Source organism: Myotis nattereri (assembly GCF_964212035.1).
Source record: "Myotis nattereri genome assembly, chromosome: 5".
Classification (NCBI taxonomy): Eukaryota; Metazoa; Chordata; class Mammalia; order Chiroptera; family Vespertilionidae; genus Myotis; species Myotis nattereri.
This window is the reverse complement of record NC_138080.1, coordinates 24794103-24799259: the sequence shown is the minus strand read 5'-3', so window position 1 is coordinate 24799259 and position 5157 is coordinate 24794103.

Sequence of the window (5157 nt, the reverse complement as noted above, 5' to 3'; positions counted from 1 at the left end):
TTCCATTGTACAGCATGCCAATCTGGAGAGCACCTTCTGATATGGACAGTCGGTTAAATGCATCCAGGTGTTGTGATAATCCAAGGACTTCCACTGACCCACTTCCCCGTGCATCTGTGAAAACTATTTTTAAAACAACCATTGAATCCTCTGGAACGTGTCCTAAAGACAAACAGCAAATGAGGAGTATCTACTGAAGAAAATTAGTGGATTTTCTGTGAGAAAGGGGAGAGTCTGTGGAATCTGAATCATGCTTACTCCCCCACCACCACCCTCCCCCTGCCTCTGAACTCAGCAAGTGGATGTTCCCCTCCAGAGTGCTGTGCCCGGAAGCAGCATACAACTTACTCTCTCCCCAAGTTGCCAGAACTAGGCCTTTTCCTAGGAAGAGCAGGCTTTCCCATCACCCATCCTGCCCTCATCCACCTATTGCTGAATTTAAGTCTCCGGGTTCACATGAAAAGTGGGAACACCCAGCTCCTTCTCAGGATAGAGGCTCTGCCAAGGCCATGCTTTGCTGGGAATTCTAGGGCACCCAACACCCTTTTCCCCAGCTCATGAGGTGGCTGTAACATGAGCCAACCATGAGGTGCCCGAGAGACAGTCCAGGGGACCACCTCTCCTCTCACTGAGCATTCAGCTCCTAAAATGGGATTGTCACCCAGAGAGAGGCTTCCTATTGTCCCCACTGCCGCTCCGGGGTCCTGAGAGTTGTTTTGCCTGAATATGGGAAAGAAGACAGCCATAAAACATAAAGTTCTCAATACCTTCCCAAAGGAATTAACTTGGCTAGAAAAAGATCATGAAAAGTTCAAGGGAAAGGACCGACTCAAGAAAATAAGAATAAGGTAGACGGCAACTAAGAGTAGTTTTGTTATTTGATGAAGATACAGCCAGGACTGTAGGCTGACTAGGTTTTGGATAGAGCCTGGAATTCGACTTAGGAGAGTAGGTTTCCAAGGGTCAGGACAAATACCAAACAGTGACTTCAGAAGGAATTTCTACAAAGGATCCAGAATTTTATTGGATTAATGGTGGAGCAAGGGTTGACCCTCAGGGCATTAGTAATTCCCAGTCAACAGGCCAATGCTCTATCCACCGAGCGTAACCCACCAGAGAATGAAAACACTTTAAAAAATATATATGTATATTTCTTTATTGATTTCAGAGAGAAAGGAAGGAGAGATAGAAACATCAATGACGAGAATCATATAATCAGCTGCCTCCTGCACGCCCTGTACTGGGGATCGAGCCCGCAAGCTGGGCATATGCTCTAGGCCAGAATCGAACTTGGGACCTTTCAGTCCGCAGGCTGATGCTCTATCCACTGAGCAAAACTGGCTAGGGAATGAAAACACTTTTGTTTTATATTGTTTTTAGTATTTATACACACTGTTTCAAGAGTTTCCCCAAATGCAGTTATGCTACCATCAAGACAGAAGACACGCCATCAACCAAAGGAACACAATCATGGTGCCTCTTTATACAGAATCTACCTTTAAACACAGCTCTGCTCTTCTACCTTTACCTTTTCCAGAATGTCATCAAAGTGGATTACCATTTTGAATTTGTAGTCCTGTTTAGAAATTGTGACACCACATTTGTAACAGTACATAATTATACAAGCCTAGCAGGTTCTTCTGAGGTTAAAGTTTTTAACATTCCACTGTAGAGAAGCAAACATTCTGACTTTAAAATGGAGAGATTCCTTTATTATGAGTTATGTAACTTTGGATAAGATTTCTGCTTAAGGTTCTTCATTTACATGATGAGAGCAATGACATAACAGGACGTATAAAATCACATCAGCTCTACACACTAAGAAAATATAAATTAGCGTTGAAAAAAGCAAAGGGGCCAAGTCTGGATGTCCGTGGCTCTTGAATGAAATAGAAGCCATCACTTTGCACCCCATGTTTCATCTCCTGGGAGTGCAAACACATGGAAATGATCCCTGCAAACAGCAAAAAACGAGCATGGAAGGCATGGTGCCTTCCCTGGATACAAAAAAATTCCAGCTACTCCTCTTATCAAAGGCACAGAAAAGGTCTCAGTTTCATGATATCAAATCTACCTGCTTTGCTGATACTGGCTGTCTGCAGTTCACCTTATTTCTTCGATCATCGTCCTCTAAACGGCGATAGCTTTCTGCCATGTTAATCAGGAACCCACCTTGCACTTGCACAGGAGTCACTCTACTCGCAGAAAACCCATGATGGGCTACAACTGTGCAGATGACCAGAACTTTCTTCAACATAAAGAAACTCAAAGGGTTTGTAAGGTACACAAATTGCTCACTCAGTTTGAATAGCAGCAAAATGATATGCCCTTTCAAAAGTGAATTTCAAATTATTTTACATTGCTATTAAATAGAAAATCAGTACCAAAAAGTATTATGTCCTAAAGCAGTGAGAAGTCCCTCATGTCACATACCCATCTCCATATTCTTAATCAAAGAGCACATGCTCAGAAACTTACAACCATATCCATACCTTTCTGGAAAACCATTGCTGCCAGTCCCAGGAAGAAGAACTTTGGGTAATGTTGTCCATTGTTTAAGTCCACATTCAAGCAGACCCACAACTATTTAAGCTGTTTATGGTGGAGGAAAAATGACCTAAGATGACTTCCCCATTCACTGAGGCCCCTACCCGCCTGTGGAAGATATATAATCCTCCACAGTTCCCTATTATCTCACTTGTCCATGTTTCCTTAGCTTCAACACCTTAACTTTGTTAGAAACCAAAGCTTTCTCATTGAATCATCACTCTTTTCCCACAAAAACATAAACACAAGGAGTGCAAGAACTTTTTTATTTCATGCCTATATATCACAGCCTAGAGTGACTTGAATAGGGGCCAATCTGGATTTCCTTGGCTCTTGAATGAAATAAAATAAAAGTGATCACTTTTACACCATATTTTATAACTTCTCTTCTTGTGCTAAATTGGGTATGTTTTCCATTTAAACTGCCTGGCCTGAGCAGGATGTTGAAAATTAACATCAAGATCATACTATTGCCCTGGCCAGATAGGTCAATTGATTAGAGTGTCATTGGCAAAAACCAAGGTTGCAGGTTCAGTCCTGGGCCAGGGCACACACAAGAATCAATCAATGAATGCATAAATACGTGGAATAACTCACTGGTTTTTCTCTCTTCCTCTCTCCTTTTTTGTTCTTTTTTTTTTTTGTTCTCTCCTTTTTTGTTCTTCCTCTCTCTTCTAATTTTGTTCTTTTCCTCACCCAAGTATATTTTTATCTCTGATTGTTGAACAGATTGGAAGGAGCGGAGGTTAACGTGCCTGAGAGAAACATCAATGTGAGATACCGATTAGAAGCCTCCTGCACTTGCCCCAACTGGGGACATGGATGTAAGGCGCAACCAAGGTATGTGCCCTTGACCAAGAATTGAACCTGCAAATATCCAGTCCTCAGGACAACACTCTAAACATTGACCCACAGCAGGAAGGGCTCTCTCTAAAATTAATATTAAAAAAATATATATCATACTCTCTCAGTAGGAATGGCTTCATTATAAGAGATGCTAACGTTTTTTCTTGCTAGGTTTGTGTTCTTTGATAATATTCTTAAATTTATAAACCCTAGGTAACTCATAAAGGAGATAACAAGTCTCATATATCTTGTTAAGGAGCATGTGATTTTATATATATTTCACTAAGGTACTTTTTGGAAATGCATCCAATACATTATAGTACATATTTCAGTATTTAGATAAGCAAGGCAAGCTATTCCAGACACCTGTTTGCTGGCCTTGCACTCCTGCCAGCCCTAGATATACCTTGTTGAAAACAAAAGGTCACACATGTCCATCATCACACAAAGCTATGCCATGACCACGATGAATCAAGACAAAGGCATTGATGTCTGTATATTTGATGAAAGAGAACAGGTTTCCAAAGAATAAAAATAACAAAAACTCCCCTTTTCTCACTAGTATGATTTGTGCTTCTTACAATTTAGGTTTGGCAAATCATATATTCTGTGCTCTATATAAAAATGGTTATCATTACCCAAGGTAGAATTAAGTTCATTCCCTCACAAAATGCAGCGCAGAAAAATGTCTTGTTTTCCTGAATGGCAATCAAATCAACTATCACAAAGGAAATGAAAGAAATCCGTTTAAGTGTGCTGTTACTGCTACATCCCAGTCATTTTTGGTTTGTGGTCATTCTTTTTTACAAAATTCTCACAGAGGATGTTTATTGATTTTCTTCTCTTTATTTGTACAGTAGAACCTCAGCTCTCAAACTTAATTTGTTCAGGAAGGCTGTTTGAGAAGGAATTTGTGCAAAAACGAATCATTTCCCCCCCATTAGAAATTATGTCAATTGAATTAATCTGTTTCAGACACCAAAAATGATTCCATTAAAACCTTTCTTATATACTGCACATGTCTAATCTATAAACACTTCTTTTGTTCAATTTATCAAACCACCGCCCACTAGCTAAAAGGAATCACTTTTAGCATACAGATGAAGGGTGTCTTTCAGGTCAGTATGTAGCATCTTTACTTGTTCCATTGCCTCCAAAATGGCTGTCACTGGCTAACTGCTTTCCCTTTATCCAAATCGACAAGTTTTAATACCTCTTCAGTGGCCCGTGATCATTATTTCGCTCACACCTTTTTTTAAAAAAATATATTTCTTTATTGATTTCAGAGAGGAAGGAAGCGGTAGAGAGAGATAGAAACATCAATGATGAGAGAGGATCATTGATTGGCTGCCTCCTGCACGCCCCCTACTGGGGATGGAGCCCTCAACCCAGGTATGTGCCTTTGGCCAGAATCGAACCTGGGACCCTTCAGTCTGCAGGCCGACGTTCTATCCACTGAACCAAACTGGCTAGGGCTTGCTCACACCTTTAACAACATTAGCACTCCTGTGCTAATCATTGATTCTACCCCCCCCCCCGCCCCCCAAAAAAAGCACTCTCTCCTTTGTTGCCTAAAATAAGCTTTTAGTCATGCTGAGGTATCAGCTTGAAGACTGTCAGTTACAAAATTGAAGTTTGGTTCCTCCATAAACACATTTTTTCTGTGTACAATTTAGTCAAGAACAGAATTTTTCGAGATGAGAGGCATTTGAGAAATGATGTTTGACTGTACATATTTTTATATTTATTTTTATTGTTGAATAT